The following is a 17,511-nucleotide window of genomic DNA, read 5'->3' on the forward strand; positions in this document are numbered from 1 at the left end:
GTGTTCTCTTTCCTAACTCAGTTCATGTGTAGCCATGTTTACAGGATCTTCATAAGTGTTATCTTATGATAAGTTTCTTTTTCTGTGTGACTTATTTCACTTAGAATCATCGTACCTGAATCCACTCACTTTGCTGCTCCTGGTCTTATGACATTGATTTCATGGCTGTGGGATATTCCATCGTACATAAGTACCACAATTTTTTGAACCATTTTTATATTTCCTGGGATATTTAAGGTGTACCCAAGTTGAGGTTCTTGTAAGCAGTGCAGCCCTAAATTTGGGGGTGGCTCTGTCTTATTGATTTTCTGTTTTCCCAAGGTATATTCCCTAGACTGGAAGTGCCCTTGGCTCTGTAGCTCTGTTGTTTACTTGTTTTACGGAACACAATGCACTCCTCCAGTGAGGCAGTTGGCAATTTACATCCCGCCCATCAGCATAACAAGGCTCCCTGTTCTCCAGGGCCTGTCTTGCCTTTATGGTTTTTACACATTTTGTGGATGTCCCTTTTGACCGGTGGGAAGTGATACTTCTTTGTAGAGCAGATTTGCATTGCCCGCTTGCTTGCTTGGCCAAAAAGGGCGTATGCGTTTTCTCCTGAATATATTCAGGAGAAAACGCATACGCCCTTTTTGGCCAAGTGCGTCATTGTCGAAGTTGTGCCCCTCTTCCTGTGCTTTAAAGGCGAATCCAACGTACCTCTTGAAATCTGTTTCCTACTATTCTGCCTCGCTTTCACGTCCGCCTCGTTGCCTTCCCTCAACAGATTTTTGGACGATAGTTGTCCTTTATTACTCTGCCGCTTTGTGAATTGCTGTGCCCCTGAGCTCAATTATTCAAGTCGTTTTATCTGAGCAGTACGCAAGTCCAAAATTTTGGTTCAGGACCTATACTGGTTCCTGGTGGGTGGCTGAGACTCTGGTTAATTCTTCTTCCTGCCGGGAAATTAGAGTGACATGTGCCCGTCGAAATGCCTAACAGCTAGTCTCTCATTGGTTCTCCCTCTTCCCTTCCATCCTCTGCCAATTTGGCAACCTGTGCGAACCAGGAGATTAAAGGTGTTGTCTCTCAAAGTTGGGAGATTGATAGTAAAGCAGTTGGAAAGTCAAACCGGAGCACCAGGAGAGGGACTACTCGTTGAGTTTTAGAAACCATTTGTATTCACAGTGTGTCCATTCTCTAGGTTTCCCGTACATGTTATAGCTGTAGTAATATTCCCTTCAACATGGAGACTTGGGACCCATGGAATGGGGGCCATGCATTTTTGCTTTAAAGGGTCTGCATTTGCTCACCCAATCTCACCAATCCTCTCAGTCCCAAGTGTCCAGCCTTATGCCACATCCAGCTGTCATTGTAGATAGGGTCATTCCTGGTTTCTTCAGAGACCCTGAAGGAATTGTAAAGAATTTCCCTGTTTTTTGGTTTTGTTTTTGAAATTCTTTTTTATAGTGGGTTTGAGCTGATGCTCGCTGCCATGTTTATGCCAGTCTAGACACACTTGATTCCGTTACAGAGACATATCAATACATAGGTTTTAAGATTCTTACTAGTCAGATCTATTCCTCTGCGGGAAATATGGGGTGTTGAGTCCCTTTCACTGAGGAAGGTGTAGGTCTTGTCTATTCCACAGTTGATTTTAGAAATGTTACTTGTACTTATATCAAACTCTGGTTTTATGCATCACCCCACCTCTCCTTTCCCCTTAAGCAGGCATAAGAGTGTTTTCTAAATGTGAGACTCTGTTCTCTTTCCGAACTCAGTTCATGTGTAGCCATGCTTACAGGATCTTCATAAGTGATATCTTATGATAAGTTTCTTTTTCTGTGTGACTTATTTCACTTAGAATCATCGTACCTGAATCCACTCACTTTGCTGCTCCTGGTCTTATGACATTGATTTCATGGCTGAGGGATATTCCATCGTACATAAATACCACAGTATTTTGCACCATTTTTATATTTCCTGGGATATTTAAGGTGTACCCAAGTTGAGGTTCTTCTAAACAGTGCAGCCCTAAATATGGGGGTGGCTCTGTCTTATTGATTTTCAGGTTTCCCAAGGTATATTCCATAGACTGGAAGTGCCCTTGGCTCTGTAGCTCTGTTGTTTACTTGTTTTAGGGAACGCAATGCACTCCTCCAGTGAGGCAGTTGGCAATTTACATCCCGCCCATCAGCATAAGAAGGCTCCCTGTTCTCCAGGCATGTCTTGCCTTTCTGGTTTTTACACATTTGTGGATGTCCCTTTTGACCGGTGGGAAGTGATACTTCTTTGTAGTGCACATTTGCATTGCCTGCTTGCTTGCTTGGCCAAAAATGGCGTATGCGTTTTCTCCTGAATATATTCAGGAGAAAACGCATACCCCCTTTTTTCCAAGTTCGTCATTGTCGATGTTGTACCCCTCTTCCTATGCTTTAAAGGCGATTCCAACATACCTCTTGGAATCTGTTTCCTGATATTCTGCCTCGCTTTCAAGTACACCTCGTTGCCTTCCCTCAACAGATTTATGGACCATAGTTGTCCTTTATTACTCTGCCCGTTTCTGAATTGCTGTGCCCCTGAGCTTCATTTTCAACTCGTTTTTGTGAGCTGTACGCATGTCCAAAATTTTGGTTCAGGATCTATACTGGTTCCCGGTGTGTGGCTGAGACTCTGGTTAATTCTTATTCCTGCCGGGAAATTAGAGTGACATATGCCCGTCCAAATGCCTAACAGCTACTCTCTCAATGGTTCTCCCTCTTCCCTTCCATCCTCTGCCAAATTGGCAACCTGTGCGAACCAGGGGGTAAAAGGGGCTGTCTCTCCAATTTGGGAGATTGATAGTAAAGCAGTTGGAGTGTCAAACCGGAGCACCAGGAGAGGGACTATTTGTTGAGTTTTAGAAACCTTTTGTATTCACAGTGTGTCCATTCTCTAGGTTTCCCATACATGTTAAAGCTGTAGTAATATTCCCTTCAACCTGGAGAGTTGGGACCCATGGAATGGGGGCCAGGCATTTTTGCTTTAAAGGGTCTGCATTTGCTCACCCAATCTCACCAATCCTCTCAGTCCCAAGTGTCCAGCCTTATACCACATCCAGCTGTCATTGTAGATAGGGTCATTCCAGGTTTCATCAGAGACCCTGAAGGAATTGTAAAGAATTTCCCTGTTTTTTGGTTTTGTTTTTGAAATTCCATTTTATAGTGGGTTTGAGCTGATCCTCGCTGCCATGTTTATGCCAGTCTAGACATACTTGATTCCCTTACGGTGACATATCAATACATAGGTTTTAAGATTCTTACTACTCAGATCTATTCCTCTGCGTGAAATATGAGGTTTTGAGACCCTTTCACTGAGGAAGGTGTAGGTCTTGTCTATTCCAAAGTTGGTTTTAGAAATGGTACCTGTGCTTATGTCAAACTCTTGTTTTATGCATCACCCCACCTCTCCTTCCCCCTTAAGCAGGCATAAGAGTGTTTTCTAAATGTGAGACTCTGTTCTCTTTCCTAAATCAGTTCATGTGCAGCCATGTTTACAGGATCTTCATAAGTGATATCTTATGATAAGTTTCTTTTTCTGTGTGACTTATTTCACTTAGAATCATCGTACCTGAATCCAACCACTTTGCTGCTCCTTGTCTTATGACATTGATTTCATGGCAGAGGGATATTCCATCGTACATAAGTACTACAATTTTTTGAACCATTTTTATATTTCCTGGGATATTTAAGGTGTACACAAGTTGAGGTTCTTGTAAGCAGTGCTGCCCTAAATTTGGTGGTGGCTCTGTCTTATTGATTTTCAGTTTTCCCAAGGTACATTCCCTAGACTGGAAGTGCCCTTGGCTCTGTAGTTCTGTTGTTTACTTGTTTTAGGGAACACAATGCACTCCTCCAGTGAGGCAGTTGGCAATTTACATCCCCCCATCAGCATAACAAGGCTCCCTGTTCTCCAGGGCCTGTCTTGCCTTGCAGGTTTTTACACATTTGTGGATGTCCCTTTTTACCGGTGGGAAGTGATACTTCTTTGTAGTGCAGATTTGCATTGCCCGCTTGCTTGCTTGGCCAAAAAGGGCGTATGCGTTTTCTCCTGAATATATTCAGGAGAAAACGCATACGCCCTTTTTGGCCAAGTGCGTCATTGTCGAAGTTGTGCCCCTCTTCCTGTGCTTTAAAGGCGATTCCAACGTACCTCTTGAAATCTGTTTCCTGCTATTCTGCCTCGCTTTCTAGTCCGCCTCGTTGCCTTCCCTCAACAGATTTTTTGGACGATAGTTGTCCTTTATTACTCTGCCAGTTTGTGAATTGCTTTGCCCCTGAGCTCCATTTTTCAACTCGTTTTTTGTGAGCTGTACGCAAGTCCAAAATTTTGGTTCAGGACCTATACTGGTTCCCGGTGGGTGGCTGAGACTCTGGTTAATTCTTCTTCCTGCCGCGAAATTAGAGTGACATGTGCCCGTCCTAATGCCTAACAGCTACTCTCTCATTGGTTCGCCCTCTTCCCTTCCATTCTCTGCCAAATTGGCAACCTGTGCGTACCAGGAGGTTAAAGGGGTTGTCTCTCCAAGTTGGGAGATTGATAGTAAAGCAGTTGGAAAGTCAAACCGGAGCACCAGGAGAGGGACTACTCGTTGAGTTTTAGAAACCTTTTGTATTCACAGTGTGTCCATTCTCTAGGTTTCCCGTACATGTTAGAGCTGTAGTAATATTCCCTTCAACATGGAGACTTGGGACCCATGGAATGGGGGCCATGCATTTTTGCTTTAAAGGGTCTGCATTTGCTCACCCAATCTCACCAATCCTCTCAGTCCCAGGTGTCCAGCCTTATGCCACATCCAGCTGTCATTGTAGATAGGGTCATTCCATGTTTCATCAGAGACCCTGAAGGAAATGTAAAGAATTTCCCCGTTTTTTGGTTTTGTTTTTGAAATTCCTTTTTATAGTGTGTTTGAGCTGATTCTCGCTGCCATGTTTATGCCAGTCTAGACACACTTGATTCCCTTACAGAGACATATCAATACATAGGTTTTAAGATTCTTACTAGTCAGATCTATTCCTCTGCGGGAAATATGGGGTTTTGAGTCCCTTTCACTGAGGAAGGTGTAGGTCTTGTCTATTCCACAGTTGGTTTTAGAAATGGTACCTGTGCTTATATCATACTCTGGTTTTATGAATCACCCCACCTCTCCTTTCCCCTTAAGCAGGCATAAGAGTGTTTTCTAAATGTGAGACTCTGTTCTCTTTCCTAACTCAGTTCATGTGTAGCCATGTTTACAGGATCTTCATAAGTGATATTTTATGATAAATTTCTTTTTCTGTGTGACTTATTTCACTTAGAATCATCGTACCTGAATCCACTCAATTTGCTGCTCCTGGTCTTATGACATTGATTTCCTGGCTGAGGGTTATTCCATCGTACATAAGTACCACAATTTTTTGAACCATTTTTATATTTCCTGGGATTTTTAAGGTGTACCCAAGTTGAGGTTCTTGTAAGCAGTGCAGCCTTAAATTTGGGGGTGGCTCTGTCTTATTGATTTTCAGTTTTCCCAAGGTATATTCCCTAGACTGGAAGTGCCCTTGGCTCTGTAGCTCTGTTGTTTACTTGTTTTAGGGAACACAATGCACTCTTCCAGTGAGGCTGTTGGAAATTTACATCCCGCCTTTCAGAATAACAAGGCTCCCTGTTCTCCAGGGCCTGTCTTGCCTTTCTGGTTTTTACACATTTTGTGGCTGACTCTTTTAACCGGTGGGAAGTGATACTTCTTTTTTTTTTTTTTTTTTTTTTTGCGGTATGCGGGCCTCTCACTGTTGTGGCCTCTCCTGTTGCGGAGCACAGGCTCCGGACACTCAGGCTCAGCGGCCATGGCTCACGGGCCCAGCCGCTCCGCGGCATATGGGATCCTCCGAGACCGGGGCACGAACCCGTGTCCCCTGCATCGGCAGGCGGACTCTCAACCACTGCGCCACCAGGGAGGCCCAGTGATACTTCTTTGTAGTGCAGATTTGCATTGCCCCCTTGCTTGCTTGGCCAAAAAGGGCGTATGCGTTTCCTCCTGAATATATTCAGGAGAAAACGCATACGCCCTTTTTGGCCAAGTGCTTCATTTTCGAAGTTGTGCCCCTCTTCCTGTGCTTTAAAGGCGATTCCAACGTACCTCTTGAAATCTGTTTCCTGCTATTCTGCCTTGCTTTCAAGTCCGCCTCGTTGCCTTCCCTCAACAGATTTTAGGACGATAGTTGTCCTTTATTACTCTGCCAGGTTGTGAATTGCTGTACCCCTCAGCTCAAGCTTTCAACACGTTTTTGGTGAGCTCTACGCAAATCCAAAATTTTGGTTTAGGACCTATACTGGTTCCCGGTGGGTGGCTGAGACTTTGGTTAATTCTTCTTCCTGCTGGGAAATTAGAGTGACATGTGCCCTTCCAAATGCCTTACAGCTAATCTCTCATTGGTTCTCCCTCTTCCCTTCCATCCTCTGCCAAATTGGCAACGTGTGCGAACCAGGAGGTTAAAGGGGCTGTCTCTCCAAGTTGGGAGATTGATAGTAAAGCAGTTGGAAAGTCAAACCCGAGCACCAGGAGAGGGACTATTCGTTGAGTTTTAGAAACGTTTTTTATTCACAGAGTGTCTATTCTCTAGGTTTCCCGTACATGTTATAGCTGTAGAAATATGCCCTTTAACCTGGAGGGTTGGGACCCATGGAATGGGGGCAATGCATTTTTGCTTTAAAGGGTCTGCATTTGCTCACCCATTCACACCAATCCTCTCAGTCCCAAGTGTCCAGCCTTATGCCACATCCAGCTGTCATTGTAGATAGGGTCATTCCAGGTTTCATCAGAGACCCTGAAGGAATTGTAAAGAATTTCCCTGTTTTTTGGTTTTGTTTTTGAAATTCCTTTTTATAGTGGGTTTGAGCTGATTCTCGCTGCCATGTTTATGCCAGTCTAGACACACTTGATTCCCTTACGGAGACATATCAATATATAGGTTTTAAGATTCTTACTAGTCAGATCTATTCATCTGCAGGAAATATGGGGTTTTGAGTCCCTTTCACTGTGGAATGTGTAGGTCTTGTCTATTCCACAATTGGTTTTAGAAATGATACCTGTACTTATATCAAACTCTGGTTTTATGCATCATCCCTCCTCTCCTTCCCCCTTAAACAGGCATAAGAGTGTTTTCTAAATGTGAGACTGTGTTCTCTTTCCTAACTCAGTTCATGTGTAGCCATGTTTACAGGATCCTCATAAGTGATATCTTATGATAAGTTTCTTTTTCTGAGTGAATTATTTCACTTAGAATCATCGTACCTGAATCCACTCACTTTGCTGTTCCTGGTCTTATGACATTGATTTCATGGCTGAGGGATATTCCATAGTACGTAAGTACCACACTTTTTTGAACCATTTTTATATTTCCTGGGATATTTAAGGTGTACCCACGTTGAGGTTCTTGTAAGCAGTGCAGCCCTAAATTTGGGGGTGGCTCTGTCTTATTGATTTTCAGTTTTCCCAAGGTATATTCACTAGACTGGAAGTGCAATTGGCTCTGTAGCTCTGTTGTTTACTTGTTTAAGGAAAACATTACACTCCTCCAGTGAGGCAGTTGGCAATTTACATCCCGCCCATCAGCATAACAATGCTCCCTGTTCTCCAAGGCCTGTCTTGCCTTTCTGGGTTTCACATTTTGTGGATGTCCCTTTTGACCGGAGGGAAGTGATACTTCTTTGTAGTGCAGATTTGCATTGCCCGCTTGCTTTCTTGGCCAAAAAGGGCGTATGCGTTTTCTCCTGAATATATTCAGGAGAAAACTCATACGCCCTTTTTGGCCATGTGCATCACTGTCGAAGTTGTGCCCCTCTTCCTGTGCTTTAAAGGCGATTCCAACGTACCTCTTGAAATCTGTTTCCTGCTATTCTGCCTCGCTTTCAAGTCCGCCTCGTTGCCTTCCCTCAACAGATTTTTGGACGATAGTTGTCCTTTATTACTCTGCCAGTTTGTGAATTGCTGAGCCCCTGAGCTCCATTTTTCAACTCTTTTTTTGTGAGCTGAACGCAAGTCCAAAATTTTTGTTCAGGACCTATAATGGTTCCCGTTGGGTGGCTGAGACTTTTGTTAATTCTTCTTTCTGCCAGGAAATTAGAGTGACATGTGCCCGTCCAAATGCCTAACTGCTAGTCTCTCATTGGTTCTCCCTCTTCCCTTCCATCCTCTGCCAAATTGGCAACCTGTGCGAACCAGGAGCTTAAACGGGCTGTGTCTCCAAGTTGGGAGATTGATAGTAAAGCAGTTGGAAAGTCAAACCGGAGCACCAGGTGAGGGACTATTCGTTGAATTTTAGAAACCTTTTGTATTCACAGTGTGTCCATTCTCTAGGTTTCCCGTACATGTTATAGCTGTAGTAATATTCCCTTCAATATGGAGAGTTGGGACCCATGGAATGGGGCCATGCATTTTTGCTTTAAAGGGTCTGCATTTGCTCACCCAATCTCACCAATCCTCTCAGCCCCAGGTGTCCAGCCTTATGCCACATCCAGCTGTCATTGTAGATATGGTCATTCCAGTTTTCATCAGATACCGTGAAGTAATTGTAATGAATTTCCCTGTTTTTTGGTTTTGTTTTTGAAATTCCTTTTTATAGTGTGTTTGAGCTGATTCTCGCTGCCATGTTTATGCCAGTCTAGACACACTTGATTACCTTACGGAGACATATCTATACATAGGTATTAAGATTCTTAGTAGTGAGATCTATTACTCTGCGGGAAATATGGGGTTTGGAGTCCCTTTCACTGAGGAAGGTGTAGGTCTTGTCTATTCCACAGTTGGTTTTAGAAACGGTACCTGTGCTTATATCAAACTCTGGTTTTATGCATCACCCCACCTCTCCTTCCCCCTTAAGCAGGCATAAGATTGTATTCTTAATGTGAGACTCTGTTCTCTTTCCTAACTCAGTTCATGTGTAGCCATGTTTACAGGATCTTCATAAGTGATATCTTATGATAATTTTCTTTTTCTGTGTGACTTATTTCACTGAGAATGATCGTACCTGAATCCACTCACTTTGATGCTCCTGGTCTTATGACATTGATTTCATGGCTGAGGGATATTCCTTCGTACGTAAGTACTACAATTTTTTGAACCATTTTTATATTTCCTGGGATATTTAAGGTGTACCCAAGTTGAGGTCCTTGTAAGCAGTGCAGCCCTAAATTTGGGGGTGGCTGTGTCTTATTGATTTTCAGTTTTCCCAAGGTATATTCCCTAGACTGGAAGTGCCCTTGGCTCTGTAGCTCTGTTGTTTACTTGTTTTAGGGAACGCAATGCACTCCTCCAGTGAGGCAGTTGGCAATTTACATCCCGCCCATCAGCATAACAAGGCTCCCTGTTCTCCAGGGCCTGTCTTGCCTTTCTGGTTTTTACACATTTGTGGATGTCCCTTTTGACCGGTGGGATGTGATACTTCTTTGTAGCGCAGATTTGCATTGCCGGCTTGCTCACTTGGCCAAAAAGTGCGTATGCGTTTTCCCTTGAATATATTCAGGAGAAAACGCATACGCCCTTTATGGCCAAGTGTGTCATTGTCGAAGTTGTGCCCCTCTTCCTGTGCTTTAAAGGCTATTCCAACGTACCACTTGAAATCTGTTTCCTGCTATTCTGCCTCACTTTCAAGTCTGCCACGTTGCCTTCCCTCAACAGATTTTTGGACCATAGTTGTCATTTATTACCCTGCCAGTTTGTGAATAGCTGTGCACCTGAGCTCCATTTTTCAACTCGTTCTTTGTGAGCTCTATGCAAGTCCAAAATTTTGGTTCAGGACCTATACTGGTTCCCGGTGGATGGCGGAGACTTTGGTTAATTATTCTTCCTGCCGGGAAATTAGAGTGACATGTGCCCGTCCAAATGCCTAACAGGTACTCTCTCATTGGTTCTCCCTCTTCCCTTCCATCCTCTGCCAAATTGGCAACCTGTGCGAACCAGGAGGTTAAAGGGGCTGTCTCTCCAGGTTGGGAGATTGATAGTAAAGCAGTTGGAAAGTCAAACTGGAGCACCAGGAGAGGGACTATTCGTTGAGTTTTAGAAACCTTTTGTATTCACAGTGTGTCCATTCTCTAGGTTTCCCATACATGTTATAGCTGTAGTAATATTCCTTTCAACCTGGAGAGTTGGGACCCAGGGAATGGGGGCCATGCATTTTTGCTTTAATGGGTCTGCATTTGCTCACCCAATCTCACCAATCCTCTCAGTCCCAAGTGTCCAGCCTTATACCACCTCCAGCTGTCATTGTAGATAGGTTCATTCCAGGATTCATCAGAGACCCTGAAGGAACTGTAAAGAATTTCCCAATTTTTTGCTTTTGTTTTTGAAATTCCTTTTTATAGTGGGTGTGAGCTGATTCTTGCTGCCATGTTTATGCCAGTCTACACACAGTTGATTCCCTTACAGAGACATATCAATACATAGGTTTTAAGTTTCTTACTAGTCAGATCTATTCCTCTGCGGGAAATATGGGGTTTTGAGTCCCTTTCACTGAGGAAGGTGTAGGTCTTTTCTATTCCAAAGTTGGTTTTAGAAACGGTACCTGTACTTATATCAAACTGTGGTTTTATGCATCACCCCACCTCTCCTTTCCCCTTAAGCAGGCATAAGAGTGTTTTCTAAATGTGAGACTCTGTTCTCTTTCCTAACTCAGTTAATGTGTAGCCAAGTTTACAGGCTCGTCATAAGTGATATCTTATGATAAGTTTCTTTTTGTGTGTGACTTATTTCACTTAGAATCATCGTACCTGAATCCACTGACTTTGCTTCTCCTGGTCTTATGACATTGATTTCATGGCTGAGGGATATTCCATCGTACATAAATACCACAGTTTTTTGAAACATTTTTATATTTCCTGGGATATATAAGGTGTACCCAAGTTGAGGTTCTTGTAAGCAGTGCAGCCCTAAATTTGGGGGTGGCTGTGTCTTATTGATTTTCAGTTTTCCCAAGGTATATTCCGTAGACTGTAAGTGCCCTTGGTTCTGTAGCTCTGTTGTTTACTTGTTTTAGGGAACACAATGCACTCCTCCAGGGAGGCAGTTGGCTATTTACATCCCGCCCATCAGCATAACAACGTTCACTTTTCTCCAGGGCCTGTCTTGCCTTTCTGGTTTTTACACATTTTGTGGATGCCCCTTTTGACTGGAGGGAAGTGATACTTCTTTGTAGTGCACATTTTCATTGCCCGTTTGCTTGCTTGGCCAAAATGGGCGTATGCGTTTTCTCTTGAATATATTCAGGAGAAAATGTATACGCCCTTTTTGGCCCAGTGCTTCATTGTCGAAATTGTGCCCCCCTTTCCGGTGCTTTAAAGGCGATTCCAACGTACCTCTTGAAATCTGTTCCCTGCTATTCTGCCTCGCATTCAAGTCCACCTCGTTCCCTTCCCTCAACAGATTTTTGGACGATAGTTGTCCTTTATTACTCTGCCATTTGGTAAATTGCTGTGCCCCTGAGCTCCATTTTTCAACTCGTTTTTTGTGAGATGTATGCATGTCCAAAATTTTGGTTCACGACCTATACTGGTTCCCGGTGGGTGGCTGAGAATTTGTTTAATTCTTCTTCTTGCCGGGAATTTAGAGTGAAATGTGCCCTTCCAAATTCCTAACAGCTACTCTCTCATTGTTTCTCCCTCTTCCCTTCCATCCTTTCCCAATTTGGCAACATGTGCGAACTAGGATCTTATGGGGCTGTCTCTCCAAGTTGGGAGATTGATAGTAAAGCAGTTGGAAAGTCAAACCGGAGAACCAGGAGAGGGACTATTCGTTGAGTTTCAGAAACCTTTTTTATTCACAGTGTGTCCATTCTCTAGGTTTCCCGTACATGTTATAGCTGTAGTAATATTCCCTTCAACATGGAGAGTTGGGACCCATGGAATGGAGGCCATGCATTTTTGCTTTAAAGGGTCTGCATTTGCTCACCCAATCTCACCAATCCTCTCAGTCCCAGGTGTCCAGCCTTATGCCACATCCAGCTGTCATTGTAGATAGGGTCATTCCAGGTTTCATCAGAGACCCTGAAGGAATTGTAAAGAAATTCCCTGTTTATTGGTTTTGTTTTTGAAATTCCTTTTTATAGTGGGTTTGATCTGATTCTCTCTGCCATGTTTATGCCAGGCTAGACACACTTGATTCCCTTATGGAGACATATCTATACAAAGGTTTTAAGATTCTTACTAGTGAGATCTATTACTCTGTGGGAAATATGGGGTTTTAATCCCTTTCACTGAGGAAGGTGTAGGTCTTTTCTATTCCACAGTTGGTTTTAGAAACGGTATCTATGCTTATAACAAACTCTGCTTTTATGCATCACCCCACCTCTCCTTCCCCCATAAACAGGCATAAGAGTGTTTTCTAAATGTGAGACTCTGTTCTCTTTCCTAACTCAGTTCATGTGTAGCCATGTTTACAGGATCTTCATAAGTGATATCTTATGATAAGTTTCTTTTTCTGTGTGACTTATTTCACTTAGAATCATCGTACCTGAATCCACTGACTTTGCTTCTCCTGGTCTTATGACATTGATTTCATGGCTGAGGGATATTTCATTGTACGTAAATACCACAAATTTTTGAGCCATTTTTATATTTCCTTGGATATTTAAGGTGTACCCAAGTTGAGGTTCTTGTAAGCAGTGCCGCCTTAAATTTGGGGGTGGCTCTGTCTTATTGATTTTCAGTTTTCAAAAGGTATATTCCCTAGGCTGAAAGTGCCCTTGGGTCTGTAGCTCTGTTGTTTACTTGTTTTAGGGAATGCAATGCACTCCTCCAATGAGGCAGTATGCAATTTACATCCCGCCCATCAGCATAACAAGGCTCCCTGTTCTCTAGGGCCTGTCATGCCTTTCTGGTTTTTACAGATATAGTGGATATCCCTTTTGACCGGTGGGAAGTGATACTTCTTTGTAGTGCAGCTTTGCATTGCCCTCTTGCTTGCTTGGCCTAAAAGGGCGTATGCATTTCCTCCTGAATATATTCAGGAGAAAACGCATACGCCCTTTTTGGCCAAGTGCGTCATTGTCGTAGTTGTGCCCCTCTTCCTGTGCTTTAAAGGCGATTCCAACGTACCTCTTGAAATCTGTTTCCTGCTATTCTGCCTCGCTTTCAAGTCCGCCTCGTTGCCTTCCCTCAACAGATTTTTGGACGATAGTTGTCCTTTATTACTCTGCCAGTTTGTGAATTGCTGTGCCCATGAGCTCAATTTTTCAACTTGTTTTTTGTGAGCTGTACGCAAGTCCAAAATTTTGGTTCAGGACCTATACTGGTTCCCAGTGGGTGGATGAGTCTCTGGTTAATTCTTCTTCCTGCCGCGAAATTAGAGTGATATGTGACCGTCCAAATGCCTAACAGCTACTCTCTCATTGGTTCTCCCACTTCCCTTCCTTCCTCTGAAAAATTGGCAACCTGTGCGAACCAGGAGGTTAAAAGTGTTGTCTCTCCAAGTTGGGAGATTGATAGTTAAGCAGTTGGAAAGTCAAACCGGAGCCCCAGGAGAGGGACTATTTGTTGAGTTTTAGTAACATTTTGTATTCACTGTGTGTCCATTCTCTAGGTTTCCCGTACATGTTATAGCTGTAGTAATATTCCCTTCAACATGGAGAGTCGCGACCCATGGAATGGGGGCCATGCATTTTTGCTTTAAAGGGTCTGCATTTGCTCACCCAATCTCACCAAGCCTCTCAGTCCCAAGTGTCCAGCCTTATACCACATCCATCTGTCATTGTAGTTAGGGTCATTCCAGGTTTCATCAGAGACCCTGAAGGAAATGTAAAGGATTTCCCTGTTTTTTGGTTTTGTTTTCGAAATTCCTTTTTATAGAGGGTTTGAACTGATTCTCGCTGCCATGTTTATGCCAGTCTAGACACACTTGATTCCCTTACAGAGACATATCAATACATAGGTTTTAAGATTCTTACTAGACAGATTTATTCCTCTGCGGGAAATATGGGGTTTTGAGTCCCTTTCACTGAGGAAGGTGTAGTTCTTTTCTATTCCAAAGTTGGTGTTAGAAACGGTACCTGTACTTATATCAAACTGTGGTTTTATGCATCACCCCACCTCTCCTTTCCCCTTAAGCAGGCATAAGAGTGTTTTCTAAATGTGTGACTCTGTTCTCTTTCCTAACTCAGTTCATGTGTAGCCATGTTTACAAGATCTTCCTAAGTGATATCTTATGATATGATTCTTTTCTGTGTGACTTATTTCACTTAGAATCATCGTACCTGAATCCACTCACTTTGCTGCTCCTGGGCTTATGACATTGATTTCATGGCTGAGGGATATTCCATCGTACATAATTACCACAGTTTTTTGAACCATTTTTATATTTCCTGGGATATTTTAGATGTACACAAGTTGAGGTTCTTGTAAGCAGTGCAGCCCTAAATTTGGGGGTGGCTCTGTCTTATTGATTTTCAGTTTTCCCAAGTTATATTCCCTAGACTGGAAGTGCCCTTGGCTCTGTAGCTCTGTTGTTTACTTGTTTTAGGGAACACAATGCACTCCTCCAGTGAGGCAGTTGGCTATTTACATCCCGACCATCAGCATAACAAGGCTCCCTGTTCTCCAGGGCCTGTCTTGCCTTTCTGGTTTTTACACATTTGTGGATCCCCCTTTTGACCGGAGGGTAGTGATACTTCTTTGTAGTGCAGATTTGCATTGCCCGCTGGCTTGCTTTGCCAAAAAGGGCATAAGCGTTTTCTCCTGAATATATTCAGGAGAAAATGTATACGCCCTTTTTGGCCCAGTGCATCATTGTCGAAATTGTGCCCCCTTTCCGGTGCTTTAAAGGCGATTCCAACGTACCTCTTGAAATCTGTTTCCTGCTATTGTGCCTCGCTTTCAAGTCCACCTCGTTCCCTTCCCTCAACAGATTTTTGGACGATAGTTGTCCTTTATTACTCTGCCAGTTTGTGAATTGCTGGGCCCCTGAGCTCCATTTTTCAACTCGTTTTTTGTGAGATGTATGCATGTCCAAAATTTTGGTTCAGGACCTACACTAGTCCCCTGTGGGTGGCTGAGTCTTTGATTAATTCTTCTTCTTGCCGGGAAATTAGAGTGACATGTGCCCGTCCAAATGCCTAACAGATACTCTCTCATTGTTTCTCCCTCTTCCCTTCCATCCTCTCCCAAATTGGCTACCTGTGCGAACTAGGAGCTTATGGGGCTGTCTCTCCAACTTGGGAGATTGATAGTAAAGCAGTTGGAAAGTCAAACTGGAGCACCAGGAGAGGGACTATTCGTCGAGTTTCAGAAACCATTTGTATTAACACTGTGTCCATTCTCTAGGTTTCCCGTACATGTTATAGCTGTAGTAATATTCCCTTCAACATTGAGAGTTGGGACCCATGGAAATGGGGCCATGCATTTTTGCTTTAAAGGGTCTGCATTTGCTCACCCAATCTCACCAATCCTCTCAGTCCCAAGTGTCCAGCCTTATGCCACATCCAGCTGTCATTGTAGATAGTGTCATTCCAGGTTTCATCAGAGACCCTGAAGGAATTGCAAAGAAATTCCCTGTTTTTTGGTTTTGTTTTTGAAATTCCTTTTTATAGTGGGTTTGATCTGATTCTCGCTGCCATGTTTTTGCCAGTCTAGACACACTTGATTCCCTTATGGAGACATATCAATACATAGGTTTTAACATTCTTAGTAGTGAGATCTATTACTCTGTGGGGAATATGGGGTTTTGAGTCCCTTTCACTGAGGAAGGTGTAGGTCTTGTCTTTTCCACAGTTGGTTTTAGAAACGGTATCTATGCTTATAACAAACTCTGCTTTTATGCATCACCCCAACTCTCCTTCCCCCTTAAACAGGCATAAGAGTGTTTTCTAAATGTGAGACTCTGTTCTCTTTCCTAACTCAGTTCATGTGTAGCCATGTTTACAGGATCTTCATAAGTGATATCTTATGATAAGTTTCTTTTTCTGTGTGACTTATTTCACTTAGAATCATCGTACCTGAATCCACTCACTTTGCTGCTCCTGGTCTTATGACATTGATTTCATGGCTGAGGGATATTCCATCGTACGTAAGTACCACAATTTTGTGAACCATTTTTATATTTCCTGGGATATTTAAGGTGTACCCAAGTTGAGGTTCTTGTAAGTAGTGCAGCCCTAAATTTGGGGGTGGCTCTGTCTTATTGATTTTCAGTTTTCCCAAGGTATATTCCCTAGACTGGAAGTGCCCTTGGCTCTGTAGCTCTGTTGTTTACTTGTTTTAGGGAACGCAATGCACTCCTCCAGTGAGGCAGTTGGCCATTTACATCCCACCCTTCAGCATAACAAGGCTCCCTGTTCTCCAGGGCCTGTCTTGCCTTTCTGGTTTTTACACATTTTGTGAATGTCCCTTTTGACCGGAGGGAAGTGATACTTCTTTGTAGTGCAGATTTGCATTGCCCGCTTGCTTGCTTGTCCAAAAAGGGCGTATGCGTTTTCTCCTGAATATATTCAGGAGAAAACTCATACGTCCTTTTTGGCCATGTGCCTCATTGTCGAAGTTGTGCCCCTCTTCCTGCGCTTTAAAGGCGATTCCAACGTACCTCTTGAAATCTGTTTTCTGCTATTCTGCCTCGCTTTCAAGTCCGCCTCATTGCCTTCCCTCAACAGATTTTAGGACGATAGTTGTCCTTTACTACTCTGCAAGGTTGTGAATTGCTGTGTCCCTCAGCTCAAGTTTTCAACTCGTTTTTTGTGAGCTGTACGCAAGTCCAAAATTTTGGTTCAGGACGTATACTTGTTCCCGGTGTGTGGCTGAGACTTTGGTTAATTCTTCTTCCTGCTGGGAAATTAGAGTGACATGTGCCCGTCCAAATGCCTAACAGCTACTCTCTCATTGGTTCTCCCTCTTCCCTTCCATCCTCTGCCAAATTGGCAACCTGTGCGAACCAGGAGGTTAAAGGGTTTGTCTCTCAAAGTTGTGAGATTGATAGTAAAGCAATTGGAAAGTCAAACCGGAGCACCTGGAGAGGGACTACTCGTTGAGTTTTTTTTTTTTTTTTTATGTTTATTTATTTATTTTTTCAATTAGTTTCTGCTTTATAACAAAGTGAATCAGTCATACATATACATCTGTTCCCACATCCCTTCCCTCATGCATCTCCCTCCCTCCCACCCTCCCCATCCCACCCCTCCAGGCGGTCACAAAGCACCGAGCTGATCTCCCTGTGCTCTGCGGCTGCTTCCCACTATCTATCTACCTTACGTTTGGTAGTTTATATATGTCCATGCCTCTCTTTCGCTTTGTCACAGCTTACCCTTCCCCCTCCCCATATCCACAAGTCCATTCTCAAGTAGGTCTGTGTCTTTATTCCCGTTTTGCCCCTAGGTCCTTCATGACTTTTTTTTTTTTTAATTCCGTATATATGTGTTAGCATACGGTATTTGTCTTTCTCTTTCTGACTAACTTCACTCTGTATGACAGACTCTAGGTCTATCCACCTCATTACAAATAGCTCAGTTTCGTTTCTTTTTATGGCTGAGTAATATTCCA

The sequence above is a fragment of the Mesoplodon bidens genome (assembly GCF_964165515.1).
Source record: "Mesoplodon bidens genome assembly, contig: HAP1_SCAFFOLD_33, whole genome shotgun sequence".
Classification (NCBI taxonomy): domain Eukaryota; kingdom Metazoa; phylum Chordata; class Mammalia; order Artiodactyla; family Ziphiidae; genus Mesoplodon; species Mesoplodon bidens.